The 16,109-nt window shown below is 42.3% G+C and overlaps 1 long non-coding RNA gene across 1 annotated transcript; it reads right to left on the bottom strand.

Annotated features, from left to right (window-relative positions):
- Positions 1–757: 757 nt before the first annotated feature.
- Positions 758–1,655, bottom strand: LOC122133518. Its single transcript, XR_006152826.1, has 3 exons — positions 1,555–1,655; positions 1,281–1,379; positions 758–845 (listed from the first exon to the last, which is right to left on the bottom strand). It is a non-coding gene; the product is annotated as an uncharacterized LOC122133518 (long non-coding RNA).
- Positions 1,656–16,109: the final 14,454 nt, after the last annotated feature.

Genomic DNA, 16,109 nt, shown 5'->3' with positions numbered 1-16,109 from the left:
AGGTTTGAGCCCAGTACTTCTGTGTGTCTGTGTGTGTGAGTGTGTGTGTGTTTACTACAACTCCAGAAGACTAAGCATGCAGGTTTGAGCCCAGTGCTTCTGTGTGTCTCCCAGTGCAGAGTACAGTGGTGCTGTAGACCTGGAGTGAGGGTGAGGTTTAGGGTGGAGACTGCATTGGTATCGGCTGATCTATCTACCTATGTATCAATCAATTAATCTGTCTGTCTGTCTGTCTGTCTGTCTGTCTGTCGTGTGATGTCCTCCTAATACCCACAGTTAGCTGAAAAGCTGTCTGACTCCACCTGCGATCATTTCACTTCATGATCTTCATGAGTTTTGTTTTCAAACCCTCAGCACTTTTCCAGACTGTGGTTTCTATCTAACTGGCACTAATATGTTCTTTGCTGTCAGTGTCTGAAGACGATGATAATAATTGGATATGGCAACACAACACAAAAAAGCATGTATTTGAAACATGATGTAAAACATGAGGTGAACGGAGTGTCATCATCCAAAAATACACTATTACATTTTATTTGGGTCACAAATTGATTACATAAACATGACTCAGCTTTAGTCTTGTTGTATTGGTTATATGAAGCATATTATTGGTTATATTAAACAGTATGATTTACTTTTCTTTATCAGCAGGATGTGATGTCGATACAGCCACACAAACTATTACACAAACAAAACTAGAATTACACTTTTAGACCAATTAACAGGTGACACCTTTTCCTCAATTAAGTTCAAAATAAAGCCAGTGTCTTCACATAAAGTCATGTAGACCATTCTGGGTTCTCCATGTTAATTCAGTTCGTGTAGTTCAATGGCTGGGGGATCCTCTGTGGAATGACAGAAAGGTTGAATACAATTTCAGAATCACTGAATTCCATCGAGTAGAAGCACTAAGTGAGCCAAATGTTTCACTGAAGCAGTCTGATATCTTTGCATATCTCTTAAACACAAACTAATGTTTCACTCAAGCAGTCTGATATCTTTGCTCCTCTCTTAAACACAAACTAATGTTTCACTGAAGCAGTCTGATATCTTTGCTTATCTCTTAAACACAAACTAAAGATTATCCAAATAAACGTCTATCAGAAAACTTTTTTTACAGAACTTTTCCATGTCAGCAGCATGAAGTGTGTGTGTGTCACTCATGAAGTGTGTGTGTGTCATTCATGAAGTCTGTGTGTGTCATTCATGAAGTGTCTGTGTGTCACTCATGAAGTGTGTGTTTGTCACTCATGAAGTGTGTGTGTGTGTGTCACTCTCACCTCTACACGTCTGCTTCCTCCTTCTCACTAAATGAACAGTTGCAATGAGCCCAGGCAGAATCAGCACTATGAAGAAGATGGGGAGTCTGATGGCAATCTCTGGAGTACACAGATAGAAGATGCTCAGACACAGACACAGACACACACACACACACACACACACACACACACACAAACACACACACACACACACACACACACCCAGACACAGACAATTTGAAGAACTGCAGCATAATTAGTAGAGACTGAGGGGATCATGGTCTTCATGCTGTACCTGATGGGCCTGAGGTTGAGGTTGAGGAAGCAGTGGAGACAGTTTTCATTCTGGGAGAGGATTCCAATACAGAGGGAGAGGAAGTTGTGGGTTGAACACCTGTGTGATTAATCAATGTACACATGTAACTCATCACAACAATTAGATTCACTCCTATGGATGAAACAGTATAAATCTTAATAACCGTTGTAGGGTGAACTACACAACTCAATGCCAAATGCAAAGCACGTTTATTTCAACTGAGAATATCATGATCTGTGGACTTTGTTGCTTTGACCTTTTTTAAACAATTTACTTAAACCTTCTGTCATAAGACTGATACAAGTCAGTAAAGACCTATTCTATCAAGACACATGCCAGGTAGTGTCCGCTAAGCTTATAACTTTCCTTTTGTTAATGTTAGCTTTAAAGCCCCATTATTTGAGAATTGGAATTTTTTGGTAAGATCTAGCGAGTCGACAACTTTCCTAACGCAGCCAAACATCAAGCAAGCACAACACAACACAAGACATAGCAAGACAGCTAATAAGCCAACGAGTAAAAGCCAGTCCCAGACTAACTCTTTTTTGGTCTCTTGCTGGGTTACTCTCTCTTTTTCTCTTCCTCGCTTCCTCCAAAACTTCTTCTTCGGTTTCTTTGCTGCCTCTGACATGATGTCTATTCATAGAATACTGCGCTAGTTTCTTCTTATATCTAGCAGATGGGTCTAGTTGTTGTTGCATGAGGTGTGGCCATAAACGATTACGTAGTTCACGTGAGAGGTCTCACGTCCTGTACTCCAGGTACATAGTGCAGCACCAGACACACCAGGCGCGTTGTGGCAGTGGCACAGACGCCATTGTCCGTATAACAAGTCAGTGTACCACAAAGATCATTTTGAAGCTGTTATTTTAAGGAAGAAAAGGAATACATAATGTTGATTTAAGATATTTTGGATAAAACCCACTGCTCAATAAAATAATTACTTTTAAAACTTAGCAGCATATTGCACAATTTGAAGACCTGTAGCATATTGAATAGAGACGGAGGGGATCATGGTCTTCATGCTGTACCTGATGGGCCTGAGTTTGAGGAAGCAGTGATGACATTCGTTTGGGGACAGGATTTCAATACTGAGGTAGAGGAAGTTGGTGATGGAACCCGAGTATTGCTGTTTTCCTGTTGTGTCAGGCATGACCTCCCCCCATTCAAAATGCAGAGCAGTGACATCTCTTACCTTTCACTCTGATGGTGTGGGAGACAGAAGTCTGAACCTGCCCTCCTGCAGTCAGCTGGCATGTCCGAGTATGAACAGGGTTTGGACCTCTGAGCTCCTCAGTCAGTGTGATGGAACAGGGAGGTGTGGTCCTGGTCTGGTGGTTGTTAATGTTCTTCAGCTCTTTCCCTGTCTCATCCACCCAGCTCAGACTAACTCCTTTATCTTCCACTGATCCTGTACAGTTGTCATATGTGTGCAGGAGGCAGTGGAGAGTCACATGACTGTCTGTCTCCATCTCAGTCTCACTGGGGAAAGCAGAGACTACAGGAGAAAATGACATCATCACACCACATCAGGTTTAGCATACAGCAGACACCTGCTTTTAAACACAGCAATGTGAGTTTAAATGTTTACTCAGGGAGGAGTTTTAACTTCTATACATTATTCAGGATATTATTATATATTTATAATGTAATTTAATTATAAATTCATATTTTTTCTAGTGCTGTCAGTTTAACGCGTTATTAACAGCGTTAACGCAAACCCATTTTAACGCCGTAAATTTTTTTATCGCGAGATTAACGCAAATTTTTATATATATATATATATATATATATATATATATATATATCAGTATATATATATATATATATATATATATTTTTTTAGATTAACGTTCTTTTTGGTCTCGCAAACTGTGTAGCAGGCTAACGTTACGGGTTGAGTGAATGGTGAGCGCGATACGGCGAAATGGATGATAAAAAGCTTCTGAATGGAAAGTTTACTTTTAAAAGTTGTGTTGTGCAAAAGAAGCGAGCTTCACTGTTGTCTGAAAATGTCAACAGGCAGCTGGCTGAAAGCAAAGAAGTAGTAGGCTTACCTTTTATTGGTAACCTAACTGTTACGGTACATTGTTTCTGAAATAAGAGGCCTGGCTGCTATGTTCCCCGCAAACTTGAAAAAAGAAAATATTAAGCCATGGTTTAACTGCACTATAGGCTGAGTCCTTGTTTACCTGAAATGTGCACTTTATAATTTTATTTTGTACCGCCCTGTTTGGCAATATTGGTTTTCAATAAAATAAAACATTTGCATAAAGCAAGCCAATCTACTTTTCCATGTTGATAAGGGCATTCAAATAAAAATAAAATGATGGAAAAAATAAATAAAGGAAAGGACATTTAGAATAGATACAAATTTGCGATTAATCGCGATTAATTTTGAGTTAACTATAGCATAAATGCGATTAATCGCGATTAAATATTTGAATCGTTTGACAGCACTAATTTTTTCATTCATCAGACACTATCCAAAGCAACTTGCAGTGTAATGCAGATATATAATTCCCCCTGATCAGTATGTGCTCCCTGGGTATCAAACACATGGCGTTGGTGCTCTTAGCTACCAGTCGAGCTACAGGAACTTTTATGGAGCTTTATCTAGAACTGGTGAGCTAATCCACTGAAAGTCAGCCTTGCCTTGCAAACACCAACAACAGCAGAGTTGGCACTAAGATAAGCAAACTAGCTTGTATACTGATTTATTTCAGTGAGTTTATGTCTCCTTCACATGACCATATAGGATGAAAATGAATATGAGTATGTCATTAAGGATAGGTTACATACAAAACCTCAAACAACAAACTGTTAAAAACTGAAGGATACCTTATTATACAGACTAAATATATCCAACAAATCCATTTAACTTCAGTTACTGAGTCCCCGAGTGCCTGAAAACACCAACAAATAAAACAACAACAATAACTCCTACCCTGAAGAACAGACAGATAGACATGAGCCTCCTCTCCATGTTGGGATCCATCCTTTCTCAGGTTCTGCCGACAGAAGTAGTGTCCAGCATCCTCAGTGGTGACATCAGTAATGTGGAGAGAACAGTTAGAGACCAGACTCAGTCTCTTAGCTCTGTGTGTGGCTACATCAGAATCGATCTTTCCATTGAAGACCAATACTTCAAAAATCTCCAAGATGGCATAACCCCACAGAGTAAAAGAGCAGTCTGGATAAACCACATTCCTGCAGGGAAGAGTGGCATTCCTACCCACACTGGAGAAGACAGGGGGAGTCTCTCCTTGGACACCTGAATGATAAATGAAATCACATCAGTCAAAGCAAATACTAACACTAAGAGATATTGTGGAAAATAATGTAAAAATAACAACTGATTTATTTTGTTCCAGAATATGTAAATTCATCATCACAAAGAATGAAGAAGCTCTGGTGTTTGAAGTGGGGTATAACAACACCATGAAACATCATCATAGTATAAAACATCACACAGCATGGGGACACAAGATACCCATATTCTTCAGCAAACCCATTTTCAGAACAGCTACAAGAAACTCCATTGAACTCTCATACAGGCCAGAGTAAAACATCACACAGCATGGGCTCAAAAACAACCTCCCAGTTAAGTGGCTCGTAAATTCATGCATTCATTGTAGCGTGAATCTTAATCCATAGTATGTGCAGAGAGTGAATAATGAGTGAGAAAGTGAATAATGAGTGAGAAAGTGAATAATGAGTGAGGAAGTGAATAATGCTGAATAGTGCAGTCAAGCCTTAGTGTTGCACAATTTAACCAAATGGGATCCAATCAATGTTTCATTTAACTTTCACTCTTTATCTTTCCTGTCTGTTTTTTGTGTCAGGGCTTTTTGTATGATCTCACACAAACTGTCAGACACAAACACAGACTTGACCACACAACAACCCTTTGAAATTCACTTAGCTTAAGAAAGGACCCCCTTCATGTAAGTTCTGTAGCTGATTTCCTTCTGTAGCTTTATCTTATTGCTAAACCAACCCACATGCTATGGCTACGGTGGTTTGTATTTCACATTCAAATCCATTACAGCTTTAGTGCACTTATAGTAGTGTTGGTATGAATGGCAGTGTTACAGCAGGTGTACCACTGGTAGTGCTGATAGTTGTCAAGGTAACGTTAGTTCCCTGTAACTCACCCATGTGGTCCTGACTCAGGCAGATCAGCAAGACTATCAGAACACAGGGAATGGACGCCATCTTCCTCTCCTCTCAACACCTCTTTTTCTCTGTCTTCTGTGTGTGTGTGTGTATACAGAGCTGGAAACTGAATGTGACTCTAAGCTCAGTGTCAGTCTTCCTTCTGTGTGTGTTTCCTCTCAATGTAGCTATGTGATGTGTGTGTGTGACGGAGTACAGCCCCTCCTGTTCCTCCTATGGTGGTTATGGTTCTAAGAGCTAATAGCGTAATAGACACATTTACACCAGCAAAACAGCAACACCTAAACCACACATGGTACTGGTGGTAGTTCTAAAAGCACTTCATCACTCTGTACAGAGTGTAGGATAGACTTTTGTAAAGACATCAGGATGTTGCGTGCTTGTGTGTGTGTTTGTGGGTGTTTGTGTGTGTTGATTGGCTGGAACGGGGTGTGTCTTGATCGCAGCCACTTTGTTTGTTAGACACATTTACAGCAGCAAAACAGCAACACCAAACCACAATCTATAAATGGCCAGTGTGATTTCCTCCTAACACCTCCAGTGAGCTCAAAGGAACAACAGACCACAGAAGAAGACAGAAGATCATGGATGACTCTGACTTTGACACGCTCTGACTTATATCACCACCGCATGAAATATCTTGTATACTAATAAGGAAATAAGTACACACTGTGTGTTTGTCTGTGTGTGTGTGAGTGTGTGTGTGTGTGTGTGTGTGTATGAACAGCTCTATCTCCAGTATGGACTGCTGTTTCTTCGGGGCCATTCTGGATCTAGCAGTCAGGGGAGACACTTCCGCCCGGCCTCGTGGGCTCTCTGCACACAGGTAGGCCACTGAACCATAGGGCCTCTCTGATGCTCTCTGCACACAGGTAGGCCACTGAACCATAGGCCCTCTCTGATGCATCAGCAAAGACATGCAGGTCTCTCTGGCATCTCAGGGCTCACGTAGCAGTGAGGCTATCAGAAGAGAGAGAGAGAGAGAGAGATGGAGAGAGAGAGAGAGAGAGGGTGAGAGAGAGAGAGAGAGAGAGAGAGCTGTCCATCTCAGGGCTCACATAGCAGCATGGCTATCAGTGAGATCCAAGAGAGATGCTGCAGCTCCTCAGGGGTGTTGCTGTTCCCCTGGCGTAGTTCTCAGGGGTGTTCCTGGCCCCCTGGCGTAGTTCTCAGGGGTGTTGCTGGCCCCCTGGTGTAGTTCTCAGGGGTGTTGCTGGCCCCCTGGCGTAGTTCTCAGGGGTGTTGCTGGCCCCCTGGCGTAGCTCTCAGGGGTGTTGCTGGCCCCCTGGCGTAGTTCTCAGGGGTGTTGCTGTCCCCCTGGCGTAGTTCTCAGGGGTGTTGCTGGCCCCCTGGCGTAGCTCTCAGGGGTGTTGCTGGCCCCCTGGCGTAGTTCTCAGGGGTGTTGCTGTTCCCCTGGCGTAGTTCTCAGGGGTGTTGCTGGCCCCCTGGCGTAGTTCTCAGGGGTGTTGCTGGCCCCCTGGCGTAGTTCTCAGGGGTGTTGCTGTTCCCCTGGCGTAGTTCAGATCTACCTGTAGTCAGCAGTGAGGTCGGCTTGTCAACCAGGTGTTGGGCTTCTTCCACGCAGGGAAGGCTCTGCAGACAGTTGTCCACATAGAAGGACCTTTCTATGGACACTCACCCGGCTGGCTGTGGTCAAACACATGCTTCTGCAGCGCAACAGGGGCTACATGTGGCAACCTGAGGGAAGGACTTGCCACATGTAGATGCTGGGTGGTTCCTCTGTCTTCAGGTCTCGCCACAGGAAGTGAAGTAAGGGCTCATGCTCAGGGAGCAGCACGTGATGAAGCATGCCCTTGATATGGCCACTGACAGTGACTGAGGGCTCTCTCAGTCTCACGTGATGAAACATGATGAAACAGGGCCAGGCAGCAGCAGCTCATTGAGGTTGTCTCCCTTATACATGAAGGAACACCTGAAGACAATCCTGTTTTTTCCGTTCTGGCTCACCATGTGATGCGGGAGGAACCAGGACTCAGCTCCTTCACTCGGCTCCTCTTCTGAAGGCCCAGAAGTGCACTGGAGTGATGAGGTGGGGATCATCAGACCCGACCTACAGCAGTGGGGGCACTCCGTCTAGAGCCTGGAGAGGAAGGCCTCTTAAGTGCTTGTGCTTCCTCTGAAGGGGCTCTGCCAGACCCAGTTGATCAGCAGTGAACGCCCTGTTCATCTTAAAGGACTTCTGTGGCTGGTCAGCGGGGGAGATGGAGAATGACACTGCTGTACTGCACTCCCAAACTCCCTTGGATCCCCTAGGGTGAAGGCTGGTGTGGGATATTTTTATATGAGTAAGACGGGATTTGCCAGGTAACTCATTTAATTAGTTTGGGGGTTTAATGTGGGTTAGTCACACATAGTATACAGGATGAACGTTGAGATTTGAGATTTGACTCTGTGGTGGGAGTGTTCGATTAACTTTTAAATACAGGGGCGCAGGAATTATTTGTCAGATTGCCTCCGGAGTCCATCTCTATTGCTGTTTAAATTATGCAATAAATCCGTCTTGAAGAACTCTACATCTGCTGTTCAACTACTGTTTGCTGAGACCGCGTGGCGATGTGTTTAGACACGACACTGGGCTAGGACCCCGTCTCACGCTGTGCACTGACTGCACCCCATGTGTCAGATTCTGTAGCTCTGGTCGGTGGGGAGGCATCTGTATATGTCCATCATCTGTCGCTGCATCCTCTGATTCTCCTCCATCTGCCCGTGAAGGGCTTCCAGGACCCCTGGTGCTGTTTCTGGTGCAGGCTTCTGTTGAGGAGAAGCAGGCGTGCTCTGGAGTAAAGGGCACTCCAGTCCTCCTCCACTAGTGTGTGTGTGTGTGTGTGTGTTCCTTTATGTGAGGAGTAACTGGGCCCAAATCCTGAATCTGACTAATGGTGTTGTGCTGTGGTGTACATCTCCTGATGTCCTTTTGAGCATCTTAAACCCCGGTTTACTACAACTCCAGAAGACTGAACATGCAGGTTTGAGCCCAGTGCTTCTGTGTGTGAGTGTGAGTGTGTGTGTTTACTACAACTCCAGAAGACTGAGCATGCAGGTTTGAGCCCAGTGCTTCTGTGTGTCTCCCAGTGCAGAGTACAGTGGTGCTGTAGAGCTGGAATGAGGGTGAGGTTTAGAGTGGAGACTGCATTGGAATCGGCTGATCTATCTACCTATGTATCAATCAATTCATCTGTCTGTCTGTTTGTCTGTCTGTCGTGTGATGTCCTCCTAATGCCCACAGTTAGCTGAAAAGCTGTCTGATCCACCTGCGATCATTTCACTTCATGATCTTCATGAGTTTTGTTTTCGAACCCTCAGCACTTTCCAGACTTTTCTATCCCTGTCAGACATCGCTTAACATTTAATACTCTCCTGCACTTTGTCTCCAATTTATCAATATGTGCTTTCCATGTGAGCCTTCTGTCAAACCAAAGCCCTAGATACCTGGCAACCTCAACTCGCTCAAGTGGGTCCCCATACATGTACATTTTAACTTTAACATTATCAGAAACTGTCCTTTTTGTGAAGAATTCACAGTAAGTTTTTGCTACTGTATTGGCAGAAAACTGTTATATTTTGATTGATATGTGCACTTATACAATAGATTACCTTAACCCATACTTAATAACTAATATGCTTCTTACTTACTTCTTACTTTCATCCATACAGGGAAGAACTAACAAAAACAGCAAGACAAGGGGACTGCCAATTTGATTGAAAAGAAACATTTTACTCCAATAAATACAAATATAATGCGAAATTTAAGTTTCAGAATTCATTCAAATTTTTTTCAATTTGTTGTGCCTGGCTTAGATCCAGTAGCCTTTGCTTCTGAAGAGTTAGGACCTCTTTCTGTAGCAACAGGACATCTTTTTTTAATTTTGCATTTTCGATGTCTAGCATGCATCTCTCCTTCTCTAATGCCAGAAGCTCCTGGTGACAGGTAAGTTAAGGGTGCTTAGCAGGGGGGTCCACTGGTGATGCTGCTGCTTCCATGTTTCTTGCATGTGGCTCGACTGACTCCAGTACAATAATAGTGTCAGCTAAACAAAACAAAAAAAACGTATTAACACATTAGGAGGTTACCTACAACTGTATATGCACAATGCACTTTATTCTTGAGGTCTCTTGAGGTCCAATAACATAGGAAATAACTAATTTAATACAACAATACCATAGGCTACTAGAGAACATGGAACTGTTATTTCTGTAGTATGATGTGCTATTCAATTTGAAAATTATTATAAACATCTGAGGGGTATGTAATGCATCGGCTCTAACAAATGCTTTGAAGGCAAAATGATAGCCTACTTTCGTCATTTTTGTCACGTTATTGCTGCAAGTTTGTAGTTACTTACTTGTAGCTTCTGTTGCTGTAGTCTCATCTAAAGCGCCGTCATCGTCGTAGGGGTTGGGGAGGGGGAAATCTGTTGCGGGATCATAACAATTATCTTTTTTGATTTAGGATCCGTATTTGTAGGTGGTCCTCCGCCGGTTTGAAATAGGCTACGCCTCTCTTCCGCTGCATCTTTTTTAGCTTTAGCCTTTTTCCAACAGGCTTTCAATTGTGCCCTGTCCCTCGGCTCCTTGATTCCTGTAGAGCCGTTAAAGCGGTCTGCTAACCGTACCCAGCTCTTCTCCTTCTTTTCTAAAGTACTGCTGTCAGTCCTTTTATCCTCAATGGTGATCCCAAACTCCTCCATTAATTCAGCCACCAACATCTTTTCAACATCTTTTCAAATGTTGAGAAGTTAGACCCTCTTTGCCGTGCCATAGTTAGTAGTTAGCTAGCTGGCTAAATTGACGGGGTTGGTTAGCTATAGCCGCTGTTGTGGTAGGTATAAAGTACAAACGCCAACGGTAACTAACGGTATCAGTAACGGCATTTATTCAAAACGCAGCTAGTTTAGGAAAAATAGCGCATGCATTTATTTAGGGCTATTTAGTTCCGTATTTGTTAAACATACATTGTGAATTTGTTTACATTTCGTCGGAATCCATCATGGCGGACATTGAACATAAACTAATCCTGTTTTAACCCTGGTTTAAACTAGTTCAACTAATCCAGGGTTAAAATTAAGATGTGCAACACAACTCTGATTAATTATAAACCAGTTTAAACCTGGATTTACTAAACCTAGATTAACTCTAAACCAGGATTAATTTAATCCATGTTGGTGCAACCCAGCCTAAATGTTTTTTTTTTTTAGATATTTGCCAATCTGTCCTCCTCTATTGTTGAATAACTTCAAAAGCTTGTCAGCCAGCATATCCAGCTGCGAGAGAAATCTGGACTGCAGAAGAATTGTTGTAATGCGTTTGAATTCTGCATTTATCTGAAAATAAGAATAATTTTAACAGGACAGACAAGATGAAACCATTACGGCTCCAACCACCGGTTTTCACCAGCAGAGGCATGAAAACATGATCAACTTCAACTACGGTAATGCGACATGTAGCAATGGTATGAATGCAAACAAGGACTAAAAAGTGAATAATGTATAATTCTTCGTTTCCCTTGCACTACAGACAATCAATATACAATGTATAAAGCCATGCTCTAAGCAAATGTCATTAAGCACATACCCCATCTACTTCAAAGAGAGCTGGCCATCTTGCCGGGAAGTCCTGTATCATGGGTGTGTCACGTACCACTTCATATCTCCTGTATGCAAACGTCTTTTCCATTTTAATCCGCACGACCTCTCTGTTGTTTCTCATCTTAACATCTGAAAGAAGATCCACCCTAAGTTTCTCAAGACTCACTTCAGACTCTCCGGTAGGATAAGGGGGCCAGTAATTCTCAAAACAAAATGCTGGGGAAAAAAATCAAGTGTAATTGTGTATTTTTTATCTGAAGTGCAACCGCAATCTGAGTTGAGGCCTAGGATCTGATGGGGTAAAGTTGTTTTCACTTTGGATATTCATCAGACATTACTATAATTAGCCTACTATTGTTTCTATAATATCTAATCAATATGTTTACGTTAAACAAAATATGGGCTGTGACACGAAGAGCTCTATAAGAGGCATGTACACCAATATCACTCATTGCACTACTTGGGCAAGCAACCTGCAGATATTGTCATGGTTAAATTGAATATCTGATCCTAAGTGAAACCAACTTTACCCCACCCTAGAGTCGCCGACATGAAAAAGACCCTGGGTTGAATTTTCGCTGGACTCACACTTTAAACAGCTGAAATGTGCGCTACATTTTCATGGTGTAAAACACATGTTAAATGCACGAATCTCAATACTTGTTTACCTACCTGCCCGACATGAAGTTAACTGGCAATTCACCTGCATTAAGCTAGCCGAGCTAGCGACAGCGAATAACGTCAACAAACTTGACTTAGCATAAAACAAGCCAGGACTACCTTCTTGCAAAAAAAAATAACATTAGCTAACTTCAGAGTTCAACTCTCCAAACGTGTGTTCGGTAAATTGACACGATAAATACAAGCACACATCATTTAGACAAATGAAGTGAAGTGAATTTATTTCTTAAGACACATAACATGATATGCTCTTTGGCAATGATGCCAACGTAATCACTAGTAACATAGGTGAACTTTAGCTGGCCTGCCTATTAACACGAGCTTAGCCTATTATTCGATATTAGCTACTGAAGCAATGGATCTAAATTTATTCCCTCTAACTCTGTGCAATTTCAGGAAAATGTAACCATTTTACCTTTCATACAAGTCTTCAAATCTTCACCTTGAGCGCATCAGATCTTCAGTCCAGCATCACGAGGCAAAAGGAAAGATGGCGGTTTGCTGCTTAAAACTGGGCAGAGAATCGGAGATTCAAACCAAACATAACTATTTTATATATTCTAAACATGACTTAATCTCAAAGACTGTACATCCCCCAAGAGTAGAATAGGTCTACATGTTTAGAGAAGAAACATACATCTGTAATGTTTTATATACTAAATAGATACATACAAATTCAACAACCCCTCTTCTCCCTCAGTGTATGTTAGATTTGCATTTGGACAGCTATTGATAGTCTACGAAACCCTATGTACACTTCAAACCCTAAGATCACCTTCCGTCGGTGCCGGGGCCGGTTTCTTTCCCTTCTGTACTGTGGGTAGGTAATATCAGCAATTAAATTCACATTTAATATGAAAGTTTAACACTGAGTTTTGAACGAAAGACTCTGTTGATAATGGCGTTGCCTAGCAACGCGTGCAGCTCCCTCAGTTAAGTTGTCAGTTAGATAGCAGCAAGTTTAGTTTGTTGCCAATTCAGTGGCAAATTAGTTTATCATACTGAGTGCCTAGTAAGTTTCGAGTGTTTCAATCATCATTGTTTTTGACATGTATGTGAGGCATTGTGTGCGTAGCTTATAAAAGTAAGTGTTCTTCATGAAGTTACTACCGTCATAGATCGTGTTTGTAGTTGGCTTCCTGTGAGCGCACATTGCTATTAATAGCGATTAGCATGCTAAACGGAGATTTAGTATGTTCTGTCTTATGTTAATTTGATGTAAGGATGAGTTCATCCTGTTCAATGTAATAAGAACGAGATCTATGTTGATTAGTGTAATGTCCACTATGATATGTGTCTAGTATTATTAGTTATGTGTAATTGTTTATCGTGTAGCAATAATTCATGTTTATGTAATCCAGTGCAGTGCTGATTTGTCCCTATTTCCATTGCAGATCACATCCATATGTATGATCTCATGCATTGTCATGTACTGGAATTGATGATTGCATATCAGAATCAGAATCAGAATCATCTTTATTGGCCAAGTACATTTCCACATACAAGGAATTTTTCCTGGGTTTAATTGCTCTCAATGTACTTAAACTGAAAAATATGCATGCAACAGTTTAGGATAATAAATAAATATAATATTGTAGGAGCCGCATTTAAGTTTTTTGTATTTGGAATGATTTATCGATTTTTCCCCTTTTTGTGGAATTGCGAGTGTGCGCCCTCTATAGGTGGTGACGGTGCCACCCTTGAAATGGCTGCAAGACACGCATGACGAGGAGAAGGCGGGCGCAATTACCGTCATTGACCTCAGTGCTGAGGCCGTGAACCACGCTGTCTCCGTTTGGGCCTGTTCAGCGTTTAGTTATTTGGACTTTAAAACTGCAATTGCATCCTTATTTTTTGTGACAATTTTTCTACAATAAAACCGGCAACATTGGATGGTCAAACTCCCTTTGCATTGGATTATTGGACAGAACTGCGAGTCTTGACATTGCTTCTCCTGCTTTCTCCATGGTGGTAAAATCAACTAGGATATAGGAATAGGATCTAGGGGTTTAAAGGAAAAAACTCGAAACTGTTTTAGCCACTACAAATATATAATAATAAAATATAATAATCTGTCAACTGTTCACTAGAGTGACGGCAAGGGGGAAACAACTGTTCCTGTGTCTGGTGGTTTTTGTGTACATAGTTCTGTAGCGCCTGCCAGAGGGGAGGAGCTGGAACAGATTATGTCCAGGGTGTGAGGGGTCTGCAATGATTTTCCCTGCCCGTTTCCTGGCTCTGGATGTGTACAGGTCCTGGATGGTGGGCAGGTCAGCACCAATAATCCTTTCTGCAGACCTGACTGTCCGTTGTAATCTGTTCCTGTCTAGTTTAGTGGCAGAACCAAACCAGACAGTAATGGATGAGCAGAGAACAGACTCAATGACTGCAGTGTAAAACTGGATCAGCAGCTCCTGAGGCAGGTTGTACTTCCTGAGCTGGCGCAGGAAGTACATCCTCTGCTGGGCCTTTTTGAGGACTGTATTGATGTTTGGCTCCCACTTCAGGTTCTGGGAGATTGTGGAACCCAGAAACCTGAAGGATTCCACAGCAGACACAGTGCTGTTCAGTATGGTGAGGGGGGCCAGTGATGGGGGGTTCCTCCTGAAGTCCACTATCATCTCCACAGTTTTGAGCGAGTTCAACTCCAGGTTGTAGCGACATTAAAGGGAGAAGAAGAGTGCTTTGGTGATCGTGAGTGTTCTGACAGACACTGCCCGAGCAATACGGCCAAGCAACCTATAACCAGTAAAATACAGTCCTTAACCTCACTAACAGTATTATTATTATTTAAGCTATTGTTTTGATCTAGGATAATTACCAGTTGATGAGGAGGTGGCTGCATGGGGGTGGGAAGAAGAGGCAGAGGAGGCACCGGCTGGAGGGCCTGGCCTTGCCACGCAGGAGACGGTGAGCTGAGCATTGGTTGTGGACAGGTGTGCTAGGCATGCCTCTGCAGCTGGGGGCTCCCCTGGAAGTTTATGCGCATCGCACGCGTTTCCAACCAGGATTAAATATTCGCATAATGCGCATTAAAACATGGGATGGAAACGCACCTAGTATAAAGAGCTCACCATAATAAAAAAAAGTGCAATGTCCAGACATGTATGTATTATCTTTTGTTTTATTATTAAACACCGGTCATCTCAAAATTATTTGTTTATATTATTATGTATTTAATTTACATATTATTGATTTTATTTGGTGAGTTTTTCAATTAGAGCAGGATGGCCAGACACTCTGAATATGCTCCAGTCCAGTTTCACTGCAAGAGAAAAAAAACAAGATTTGTATGACACCAGCCAAAGTGTTCACAAGTAGAATTTACATAAAGTTTAATAACATTGCTTTCATTAGAAGCACAGCTGACAGACATTACATATCTAGTGCTTTAGACATTACCGCTTAGATCATTTTGTTAATTTTTCAATTACAGCAAGCAACGCTTGCCTTTGCTGCTGCAGGAGCCTGGGTAGCCTGCATTTGGGCCTGTTGTTGCTGCATCATCGGCATCATGTCTACCACCTGCTGCTGTGCCTGTTGTGCCCTCCTCGCTTGCTCCTCCATCTCTTGCTTTTTAAATTCAAGCTCTTTCTCTCTTAGCTCTCTATCAAATGCGCCTCTCTCCCTCAAAAATGCAATAGTGTCATTTCCACTTCTCCTACGCTTGCGGAACTCCTCTCCATCCTCACTCAGCCTCCTTTTTGTTTGGCCCATCCTCACCATGGCCCTCTTCCTAGCCTCGTCTGCTTTGGCCCTGTCTCCATCTATCTTACCTCTGTGGTCATTCCATCCTCTCGTTTCTTCAGCTGCCTTCTCCTTCTCTGTTCCTTATCTCCTCAATTAATATATCTAATTCCGTCATTACAATTGATGTCCCAGAACTCCTCTCATCTTTGCTATTCTTCCTCTTCTATTTGTCCTGGATCAGGGCAAACATCTCCCTCACAGACCGTTGAGAAACCTTAAATATAAGGTCCAGGGAACTATTCAGACTGTCTGCAATTGTAGACCAGGCCTTCTCTTTTCTCTAGCGAGAATAATGTTGTGCCTCTCTGTCCACTCCAT

The sequence above is a fragment of the Clupea harengus genome, chromosome 15 (genome assembly GCF_900700415.2).
Source record: "Clupea harengus chromosome 15, Ch_v2.0.2, whole genome shotgun sequence".
NCBI lineage: Eukaryota > Metazoa > Chordata > Actinopteri > Clupeiformes > Clupeidae > Clupea > Clupea harengus.
This window is presented reverse-complemented; position numbering and strand designations above follow the sequence as displayed.